General features: G+C 39.2%; 1 long non-coding RNA gene across 2 annotated transcripts in view; it reads left to right on the top strand.

Annotated features, from left to right (window-relative positions):
* The first annotated feature begins 2,403 nt into the window (after positions 1-2,403).
* Positions 2,404-12,312, top strand: part of LOC134733214 (uncharacterized) — a 101,249-nt gene continuing 91,340 nt past the window's right edge. For both annotated transcript variants that reach the window (XR_010116737.1, XR_010116738.1), the window contains exon 1: positions 2,404-2,516. This is a non-coding gene — a long non-coding RNA (uncharacterized lncRNA). The remainder of the gene's footprint in view (positions 2,517-12,312) is intronic.

Genomic DNA, 12,312 nt, shown 5'->3' with positions numbered 1-12,312 from the left:
GGTAGTTAATAACCTCTGTAGGAAATATTAATCATCCTAACAGATACATGAATCTGAATACAATCTTTTAATAATTTTCAAGGATAATTTGGTTTATGAAAGGGATCTGAGGATATTATATGCCCATAGGACATTTTTGTCCAGCACAAATAACAAAGTATTAAATGTAATGCTTTTAATGCAACTTTTTCTGCAACCCCTTTCTTGAAACAGTAGTATTGTAAAAAGAAAATGAGAGTCAAAAGACTTCAGTTAATATCTTCAAATCAGCTGAGCTGTCTTAAGTAGATTGACCTCATTGGAATTCAGTTTTCTCATTTTATTAAATGGAAAAAATCACGCATAATTTGCTGTCAATGTAAGGATTAAGCAGCATAATTTATGTAAAAGTGCTCTGTAAAACCCTTTAAAAAATGTTAAAGATTATGATCACTGTCTGAAGTTTCATAAGGCATTTGGGCTTTTTTTATTTTTTATTTTTGAGACAGAGTCTTGCTTTGTCACCCAGGCTGGAGTACAGTGGCATGATCTAGGCTCACTGCAACCTCTGCCTCCCAGGTTCAAGTGATTCTCCTGTCTCAGCCTCCTTAGTAGCTAGGACAACAGGTGGGTGCCATCACACCTGGCTAATTTTTGTATTTTTAGTAGAGGTGGGGTTTCACCATGTTGGCCAGCCTGGTCTCGAACTCCTAACCTCAAGTGTTTCGCCTGCCTCGGCCTCCCAAAGTGCTGGGATTACAGGCATCAGCCACCCTGTTCGGCCACATTTGGACTTTTGGAAAGATAAGAAGTTCCATATCTTTCTGCAACAGTTATTATTTTCTCAATAATGTCCCAATCCATTGTGCTTTTTGCAGTCCCATAGTCAGTTCACATATATTATTGATTTTATCTTTAGTTTGCCCATCTGTCAAATAGGGTGGATTTTCTTTTCCAAAAGAAGAGACAAAAAGAAACTGCTAGTTAAGTAACAGTTCTATCATCTCAATTAGAGTCTAAGCTAAGACTTAGACCACAGGATTTCCACCCCCCTCAGTCCCCTGCTCTTCTCTGAGGTCACCTGTCTGTAAGAGCTAGCAGTCCTTGCTAGCACCGTCCTTCAAATGATTTTCTAGGTGCAGAGTTAAGAAAAATATTTTTCAGGGATGTGACTGCTTGCTTTTTGGCTGTGAGAAAATGTATTTTCTGGGACACAGTGTAGTCAGGAGCAGAAAGGCAGGCACTCCTCAGCACTGGCTGCCCCCTGTCCCCTGGTGAGTCTGAGCCATCTCTTGGGTGGCCAGATCTATACTGTGTAGAGCAATTGTGCATGTCCTTCCAAACTGTTAAATAAGTCAAGTAAAAATAGATGTGTGGCAGCATTCTTCTATCCGACAAAACCCTCTCTGTGTCACAACATCACCTAGCAGCACACATTTATTAAGTACTTTGAAGGGGGATTGGGAAGCTGATGGGATACAGGTGGTCTCTACCCATGCTGTGCCAGCTGGGCTGCTCAGGCACAGGACCAGAGAAGACTCATTGGACTTGAGCCTGGGTTTGGATCCTTTGAAGCTGATGCTGCCAAGTTTCCAAAGGCAAAAGGTTAAGGGCAGTGTTGCTAGAGTTGCTGAAGCTGGGATCTAGGTCAGTACTGAGTGTACAAGGAGGGCGTAAGTCCCAGTATTTCCAAGGGTGGGGTCTTATAGGTGGATGCACAGGAGGAGGTTAGGTTGGCAAGGTAGGAGACAGCATGAGTAAAGAGATGCAGATATTCTCTCAGTAAAATGAGTATTATGGGGTACAGAGGCATTTGTGGCCATCAGATCGTAGAAGACTTGAGTGTCAGGTTAAGAAATTACTTCATCTGCTAATTCATCATACCGGAACATAAGTATCAACACAATTTCCTTATAGTTCCTTTGAAAATATTACTGGTCATGCATTGTTACTCAGTGAATTAAGAGAAGGGAGAGTCCTCCCAAATAAAACCATCCTACCTGCTGGCGCCCTCACAACCACTTTTTCCAGGAGAACAGGCCGGATATCCTAGGTTTTCCATTTGATGATGAGTCATGATGATTGCCTCAGATTAATTTAATGTGTCACAAATACCTGGCATAGACTCATTTCTACTTCTAATGAGAACTTTTTTTTTTTGTGAACCTTCAAATATACCAGCTCATTTGTCTGGTTTTGGTTTGCAGGGGGATGCTGGTTTAACAAATTGCCTCATTAGTGGTTCTATAATGGGAACACTTACTAATGCTGCTGGTTTCTTCCAGGTGCTGAGACACCTTGCGTTGTCATGGCACTGATGTGAGTCAGATACTAACAATGGTGTCCTTTGTTTTTATGAGAGATGAAACTGAAACACTTCTTATGATGTCGCTAGGTAACAGAATATATCTGCAATTTTCACTCTATAGCCAGATTTTCTCTTTCTTTCTATTTGTACTCATAGATTTTAGTTATCCATGGAGAAAACAGCACTAGGAATAGATTCTGGACTCGAGTGGCCTTGTGTCTGCCACACAGTAAGTGTAGATCTTTGGTAAGTCGACTTTGCTGATTTCTGCCCCAGTTATATTATTGGTAAAATGAAGAATCTGAAAAGAATTTAAGGTGGAGTTTCCCTTCATTATTCACTCAGCAAACGTTTATTAAGTGCCTGCTATGTATCAGGAACAGTGCTAATTCCTGGGAGTATAAAGCAGAGAAAATGACAGTCTTTGCCCTCAACATGCCTCCTGTCTAGTAGAAGTATCCCACAAATGCTACACAGAACAGTGAGTGAAATTATGGAATAAAGCTCAGGGAACTATACGAATGTAAAATTAATGCACCAAAAATTGAGGATACTTTCTGTATTAATCTGTTCTCACACTGCTCTAGTGAACTACCTGAGACTGGGTAATTTATAAAGATAGAGGTTTAATTGACTCACAGTTCTTCAGGCTGTACAGGAAGCATGGTTGAGGAGGCCTCAGGAAACTTACAATCATGGTGGAAGGGTAAAGGGGAAGCAAGCACCTTCTTCACATGATGGCAGGAGAGAAAGAAAGTGTAGGGGGAAGTGTCACATATTTTTAACACATCAGAGCTCGTGAGAACTCACTATCATGAGAACAACATGGGGGAAATCCACCCGCATGATCCAATAACCTCCCACCACATCTTGCCCCCAGCATTGGAAATTACAATTCAACATGAGATTTGGGTGGGGACACAGAGCCAAACCATAACACTTTCTCACTGTTTGAACATTGATGGCAAGTTTGACTTCAGACTGCTAGACTGGCTTCTCTATTAGAACATTCACAACTCAACACCATTGCCATGAAATAAAAACAAGGATGTTGGATATGTTAAAAGGAATAAAAATCATTAAAAATTGCACAAAGTTAAAAAAAAAAAAAAGGCCAACAGCTTTTTAATTCACACAGGAAGCAACACCTAGTGGTCAAGATTTCATCCTTTCGAGAAGTCACCTGGGTTTAAATCCTAGCTCTGCTTTATTAACTTGATCATTTATGCAAGTTCATCTGTACCTTATTTTCATATCTATAAAATGAAGACAATTGACCTATCTCACAGGTTTGTTGGAAGTATCAAGTGAGACAATAAAGGTTAGGTGTTTTATAGGCAATTTATAGACCTCATTTATTTTTTAATTTATAAGATTTCAACACCTTTTCGTAGGCCCTCAAAGGAGGACAAAATGGCTTTTATTTATTTATTTATTTATTTTGAGACAGAGTCTCATTCTGTCACCCAGCCTGGAGTGCAATAGTGCGATCTCGGCTCACTGCAACCTCTGCCCCCCGGGTTCAAGTGATTCTCCTGCCTCAGCCTCCCGAGTAGCTGGGATTACAGGCATTCACCACCATGCCCAGTTACTTTTTGTATTTTTAGTAGAGATGGGGTTTCACCATGTTGGCTAGACTGGTCTCGAACTCCTGACCTCAAGTGATCCACTTGCCTTGGCCTCCCAAAGTATGGGATTACAGGCGTGAGCCACCATGCCAGGCCAGAAATGGCTTTTAAATTTCAGTTTTCTTTGATACACATTGCTGGGAATTCTGTCTCATTTTTCTCTACTCATCAGTAGGAACCCTGAGTTGATACAGAGCTGGCTGTTAAAGTGGTGTTAACAGTATCGACATTGGTCTGGGCTCTGTAGCTTTCAAATAAAGAAACCAATTAGGCCCTTAAGAAAATAAGATGGTCAATAGTTTCTATATATGGTAAAATTTGTCACGGAAGCTCTAACGGGGGAATCGCATTTGCTATTAATACTCTCCACCACCGCATCATAAAGACCAAAGTGCTTCCCTTCCTTGGATTGTGTAGGTGGCATCCCCACTGTCGGGTTTTATAAGACACACACTGTCAGCTGTGTGAGGTACAATGGCTATTTTCCTAGGGAAAGGAAATCTCAAGGACCAGCTGCATAAACACAAGAATGTATAGATATTTAATTCAACTTATGGCCTCCAAAACCATTAGATTCTTATAGCTGTACCTCTGTTTCATATTACAGCTAAGTAGCTCACTCTATAGCCCATCCATGGAGACATTCTATTCTTTCTCATTAAGCAGCAGATAAGCCATCTATATTCCAATTGGAAAGCGCTTCTCTGCAGATGTTTTAAACACGATCTGCCAGGTCTGTCCTTTCCAGAGGCCCATTTGTGCCCTCTCTAGCTATAGATACCTACCCATAGAGGTCCCCTAAAATGGAGAACTTCCTTGTTTTGTAAAAACCTTCCTCTTTTCCATCATCCTTGCTGCCCTCGCTATCTCAAAATAGCAACTTTTACAAGCCAATCCATGTTAATTCATTTTTAAGGATGAGGAAACTGAACCCCAGAGCGTTTGTGAATATTGCACCGCTTCTCATGGTCCCTGAGTCACTACTCCATGCTTTTCCCACAACCCCGTACTGACTAGTTATCTGACATTCTTTCATGAGGTCTGAAACATGTCTGAAACTTTTGCTTGTGTTAATACGAGAAGTCAACATTCACACTATAACTAGAATAAAGGGTGACTAGCCCTACGAGAGATTAAGATATTAATTATAAAACTACAGAAATCATGACAGCATGGTATTAGGCCAGGGATAAACAAATAAATAGAATTAATTAAATCAAGGAACAGAATTACATAGATATCACATTACAGAGCAGGGGGGAAATGAATCAAGAAATAGTCCTGGAAAAATTTGGTTCTATCTCAATAGGATGTATTAACTTAATAGGAGGTAATTAACTTGGAGTCCTACTCCAGCCAGTGTTTTCAAATGAATTCCAGGTGGACCAAAGGCAGAAATATGAAAAGTAAACATTTTATATTTATAGATGTCAGAGAATACTTCTGTTACCTTAACATGGAAAATGAGTTCTTAAAAAATACCCAAATATGAAGACAAATAAATATTAAAATTTAAAACTTCTTCACAACAAAAGACAACATAGACAGCTCAAAGGCAAACCATAAATTGGCGGAGGATATTTTCACACATTAGGCCCCACAAAGGAGTAATTACCAGACTATATACTCTTCAAAATTCCTAAAACTCAATATGAAATAAATGTAAGTAATCCACTAAAAATGAGTAACAAATACCAATGGCCAATTCAAAAAAGAAGAAAACACTAAAGGCCAATAAATGTGAAAAGTTGGTTATCCTTTCTGTTGTCAACTCCAAAACAGCCAATCCTTCAAGGTGGATCCCGAGTGACTAATTGGGCTTAAATTCAAAATGCAGCCAAGTGTCCATTTGCTGACTAGAGACCACACACATATCCTGCATTCTCAGAAAAAAACCACAGGCTAGGGGAACTTTGGGACTTTCATAGCTATCTGTTCCTGTTTACACTGCCTCAATCAACACTGCCAGAAAGTTCCCAGACCTAACCATAGATTCTGGCACTGGACCTAACCACTAGATTGTGACCTGTGATAAATCTTAACATCAACCAATCAGAACAAATAATCAGCCACCCCTTATTTACATAGCAGACAAGCAGAAACCTGGGTGACAACTTTCTCTATAAAAAGCAACTTCTGTCTTTGTTCTGGCGGAGTGTACCTCTGTTTTGTACTGAAGGCTGCATCTCCCTGGTTTGCAAACTGCTTGCTGCAATAAAGTCTCTTTAATTTAAAACATTTTTTTCCTTTTCAGTGGATTTGTTAACACTATTAACTAAGGAAACGAAAACTAAAATCACAATAAGATGTAATCTCACACCCTTCAGATTGCTAAAAATTTCAGTCTGACAATTCCAAGATTTGGCAGAGATGTAGATCAACAGGATCTCTTACATACTGCAAGTGGGAATCTATATTGGCATAACCAACTTTGGACAGTAGTTTGGCAATATTTAGCTAAGTTGAAGATGCATATATCTTCAACTTGGCAATTACATTCTTAATACTATACCCTGGAGAAATTCTTGCACGTATGTACAAGGAAACATACACAAATGTTATGGCAGGATTGTTTGTATGGTAAAAAGTAGGAGACTACCTATAAAAGACTATTAATAGAAGATCAGGTGATTACATTGTGAATCTTCATGAACCTGAATGTTGTATAGCAATGAAAAGGAATGAATAAGCTAGAAGTAATTAAATCAACCTAAATAAATCCCCTAAACATAATGCAGAATGTAAAAAAGAGCAGTTGGCCAAATACATAATAGCATGTTATATAGGATTTAAAGCATATAAAATAATATAATGTTTTGGATATGTACATATATAATTACAAAGAAATCAAAAAGAAATATGCTGAAACATTAAATATTAAATTAAAGTTAATTTGGTGGGAAATGGTATGGGATCTTGGAATGTTATACAGGTGCTAGTCTCGTTAGTGCTGGTAGCACTTCTCAAACAGAATCATGAGTATATCTGGAATGTATCATCATAACTTTTCTAATTAGAGGGAAGACATACGAGCATGAATAACTTTTACTGGGTACATCACAAGTACTTGTTAATGTACTACTGGTTTTTACATTTATCATTTCATTCAATGCTCACAGCTCTTCCTCTTCTATTTTAATGGTTTACAAGGAAAACATTTTATTTACATTCTAAAATACATTCCACATTACTAGTGGAATCAATGTACTGGACAATCAGAGTCATAGATTCCAGTGTAGCCCCTGACACTGACTAGCTCTTTGGCCTGAAGCAACTTACTTAATCTCTTTGGACCTCTTCTTCCTCATTTGTAAAGTGAGAGGGTTGAACTAGATGAATACTTAGACTTCTTCCATGATTGTTCCCTGAGTCAGTTTATTGATCTTAATAACTTATTAAGAACTATTTTATTAAAACAATTAGCCAAAGCAGAAATTATAGGAAACTTTCAGATGGGAGTAGTAACTTGCAGTTATCAAGGAACTGGCCTGAATATTACAATGAACATATAATCTGATAAAATATGCCTATTGCAAAAAATGTTTTAAAAAGACTTTTCTTAAATATAGGGTAGAAAATCTACTCCTATATGAACTGACCCAGATTCTAATTAGGCAGATTTTGCTATGTCAGATTCTTTTTACTGCACTGCAGTGTGCTGTAAAACCGAATTAATTGGTACTATACGTTGAGAATTGGTCTCTATGGTTAGCCTATCTATTTTAAATAGAAATGGAATCGAAAAAGACTCTATTAACATGACCCCATCACCACAATCAAGAAATCTCCACATAATGTCCTTAAAAAAACAGCTAACTAGTCTCTCCCTGAAGTTATTGTTGCATTTTTTCATTTCCGTTCCTTTTATAGGTATGCAATTTTATGACACAGTTATAGGATGTATAAATGTGTAGCTCTACAGAAATATTCATGAGGGATATGTCTGTCTATAGAATCTTACTAATTGTCTAGAAACGAAATGCCCCTGTCCTGGATACCAAGGGAAAAGTATTAACAAATTCTTGCTCAATAGCTCCCATTTCTTTAGACCTCCAGTACTCCTCAGAAATGGTATTAATATATTACCATCCCAAATAGGCCAGCTGCAACACAATTTAGTAGATTAGAGTTTCCTTACATTTCAGTCCAGTCTGGTTTTCCTAAAAATACAGTCTTACCCTTGATGGAACTCTGAGAAAGAAAACAAAGAATTAATATAGGAAACTAACATTTATTGAGCACTGATTTCATTTGCACAACAGGAAGCACTTTTGCATTTTGTAACATCTCATTAAAGCATCTCAACAACACATCCAAAAAAGTAGTCTCGAATGAATTTAAAAATAAAAGATTAATACCTAAAATAAAATAACAAGGATTATTTTAAAATAAAGATAGGCATTTGCAAGAAAACAAGAACAAAAGAAAAGATAATGAAGACAAATAAAGTGGCCGTATTAGTCCATTCTCACACTGTTATAAAGAAACTTATGGTGACTGTGTAATTTCTTTTTTTCTTTTTTTTTTTTTCTTGAGACGGAGTCTCACTCTGTTGCCCAGGCTGGAGGGCAGCGGCGCTATCTTGGCTCACTACAAGCTCTGCCTCCTGGGTCACGCCATTCTCCTGCCTCAGCCTCCCGAGTAGCTGGGACTACAGGCACCCGCCACCACGCCCAGCTAATTTTTTGTATTTTTAGTAGAGACGGGGTTTCACCGTGTTAGCCAGGATGGTCTTGATCTCCTGACCTCGTGATCTGCCCACCTTGGCCTCCCAAAGTGCTGGGATTACAGGCATGAGCCACTGCGCCCAGCCGAGACTGTGTAATTTCTAATGGAAAGAGGTTTAATTGACTCACAGTTCAGCATGGCTGGGGAGACCTCAGGAAACCCACCATCATGGTCGAGGGCGAAGGGGAAGCAAGGCACATCTTACATGGTGGCAGGAGAGAAGTGAGAGCACAGGAAAAACTGCCACTTTTGAAACCGTCAGATCTCATGAGAACTCCCCTCGCTATCAGGAGAATAGCATGGGTGAAACCTCCCCCATGATCCAGTCACCTTCCACCAGGTCCCTGCCTCAACACGTGAGGATTACAATTCCAGATGGGATTTGGGTGGAGACACAGAGCCAAACCATATCAGTGGCAATATTAATACCAATTAAAATATAGCCTAAAACCATAAGCCTGAAATGGGCCAGAGTGATACAGGCAGGAGGCAAGAAAATACGGGCTGGAAGAGGGCAGTTCCCTTGCAAAGACCCCACCCTCAAGCCTGGAAACCGCAGCCCTAAATGAGAACAGTTATCCTTGTTTTCCCACCCAAATGTTGCTTTTTCTAAAACCACCCTGGCCTGCCATGCCCCTATCCTGTACCCATAAAACCCCCAAACTCCACCGGCAGAGGAGCAGAGTGGTGTGGCAGAGAAGGAGAGAGGAGGACAAGTGACTGAACATTAAGAGGAGAAGAAGCAACAGAGTGTCAGAGAGTATGGATAGATGCAGCTTAACTTCAGATGCCACAATTTCAGAGAGGAGCCCGGCTGTCTCTGACTGGGCTTCTGGGAAAGATCCCCTTCTTCCCACACCATCCCCTTTTTAGCTCCCCTTCTGTGGAGAGCCACTTCCACCACTTAATAAAATCATCTGAGTTCATCACCTTTCAAACCATTCATAAGACCTGATTCTTCCTGGATGCCAAACAAGAACTTGGGTACCAAGAAGGCAGGGTGTAAAAGGCTGTCACCCTGACTCTTCACTGAGCTGGTTAACACTTAGCCATCTGCAGACAGCAACTGCTACAAGAGCATTAATTTTAACATACCCCAGATGCTGCCATGGGGCCAAAGCCCAGAAGCACTTGCCCTGGCACCCACTCATCTGCATGCTCCCCCTTCCACAAGGAGTTTGATTGCAGGTGGTGGCCAAGTAAGTGAGCCACTTCCCTGATGCAAGTCCTGTGAAAGGGTCAAAGGAACTCTCTTGTCTCAAGAGGTATACTATATTATGATGAATATGCAATGCACAAAAATATAATAATTCTGAAAACTTTAAATACCAAACAATAAAGCTATGAAATACATAAAGACTCTCAGATATTCAAGATTCTGATAAAATTAATATAATAGTAGAAAACATAGTCATCTCTTGCAGAATTTGACAAGTCATAACCAAAAATTTGTGTAATAAACAAGTTCAGTGTAAAGGTATTTATAGATATTTATTTCTTACAAACAAAAATACACATTATTCTCTTATGCCCATGAAGCATTCACAAAAATCAATTACATATTAACTCAGAAGTCAAAGTTTAGTGCATTACTTAAGGTAGAGATTTTACAAGAACATTCTTGGAGAAAATACAACAAAACTATAAAGAAATAAGAAAAATATAAACACAGAAATTAAAAATATATTAATAGCAAACTTCTGGGAAGAAAAATAAAGACCAAAATAACAGTTTCTGAAAAAGATAAAGCTTCTTATTAAAATCAAGTAATATCAAGGCCTGAAAATTCAAATGTTGTTAGGGGCCAAGCAGAGAGTTACCTGCTTAAAACAAGAAACATCTTGTTTTAAGTCAATGGGGAATGGTGAGAACTAAGGGGAACTGGAGAATAGACACCAAGCTTAAGTAATTTGAAACTTAAGAGAAAAACAATATTAGAAACAACAAAAAAGGAAGAAAGAGGAAAAAACCTTAGACAAGAGAAATGTAAACCAAACAAAACAGTTTTGTGATTAGTCCATTTATGATACCTGTTCTATTAAATACAAAGCGAGAATAAAAACAAGCCAAAAGAAAGCAACATGACATAGTCAATAAATTGTTGGAATAATCTCTACCTGCTAGGGCTGCTATGACATTTCACTGGTTCCTTCATCAAGATACCAATGGAGAAGCTTCTCAAAGTTAATGTCTGTCTACCATGCCATACACCAAGTGGGACTGCTTAGAATTATACACTTGGACACGGGAAGGGGAACATCACACACCAGGGCCTGTCATGGGGTGGGGGGAGTGGGGAGGGATAGCATTAGGAGATAAACCTAATGTAAATGACTAGTTAATGGGTGCAGCACAGCAACATGGCGCATGTATACATATGTAACAAACCTGCACATTGTGCACATGTAACCTAGAACTTAAAATATATATATATAAATTACACCCAGATTTTCAAATCCCAAAGATCTTTTCACTCAAGTGGCTGGATAATCTTTCCACCTGCATTTTCTGCTTTGCCTTATTTCTCATGATTGAGGCAGGTGGGCCCCATTGAGCTTTCTTATATAACAGAACCTCAGGATGGGCATGAAAGAATTATGGTCTATAAGACTCCTTGATTTGTGTTAAAATCTGTGGAAGAGGGTCTGCAAAAGGTGCAGAGTGGCTTAAGGGAAACAGAGAAAGAAAAGGGCATCCCTTAAAGGCCACCTCAAAAGAGAATGACTTCACCCAGCAGTCATTCTGAACAGCAGGTGCCTGAACAGCAGAGATGGACACTGGGTGAGCAGTTAAGGAGTCGGTTTGATGTGATGGAGCCTGTTGGGACCTGAAGGTCTGGCGTAGGGCTAACTGCCTCCCCAGACATGCCTTCATGGGAAGCCTAGTTTGGGCTGCAGAGATAGGGCCACACAGGTCAGCATCCCCAACACACACATACTTGTACTGCTTGTATGCCAATGGCCTAGAATGTACACACACACACACACACACACACACACGCGCACGTAGGTTAGAGGAAAAGGAAGGTGGAAAACTACAAAAATGCCTCACAATGAATAAACCAAAGTTTAAGAAAATTTTAAACTCCATAAAATTTAAAAATCCACATTCTGCCAGCCTGAAATATGGGGCTTCAGAATCCTATATGAAGTTGATTTATGGAAAATGGAGAAAGTCACATTTCTTGTGTGCCTGCTCTTGAGTCTTACAACTGCCACTGTCATCGTGTCTCCTCTCTGGGTGGCAGGGAATACTGAAGAAAATTTCCTTCCTTTTTGATATTAAGAGAAAAGCATCGCCTCTTCTCTTGACAGACAAAGCTTCAGGACTAGATGTGAAATTCAGCCAGTGAGTGTCTTTTGTCTCTCTCATCCCTGGCAAAGAATTTAAAGTTCTCAATCTGCTTCTAAGAAAATCTTCCTTTAATGGAAATTCAAAGGAAAATAAAAAAAGCATTTGGCTCTGAAGTTCACAGTGATTTTGCAATGTGAAACCACAGATAATAAATGAGATCTCGATTCCAGTTTTTCAGTTTGTAAAGCGATTTCAATGGTAGAAGGAACCACAGCGGAAAAGTAATCGTATTTTCCACTCCAAGGAAAATTCATCTACTCAGCATTCCTGTCAGACGAACGAAGAATCTGACAAAGTATAAGGAGCCCCATTCCT

The sequence above is a fragment of the Symphalangus syndactylus genome, chromosome 2, assembly GCF_028878055.3.
Source record: "Symphalangus syndactylus isolate Jambi chromosome 2, NHGRI_mSymSyn1-v2.1_pri, whole genome shotgun sequence".
Classification (NCBI taxonomy): Eukaryota; Metazoa; Chordata; class Mammalia; order Primates; family Hylobatidae; genus Symphalangus; species Symphalangus syndactylus.
This window is presented reverse-complemented; position numbering and strand designations above follow the sequence as displayed.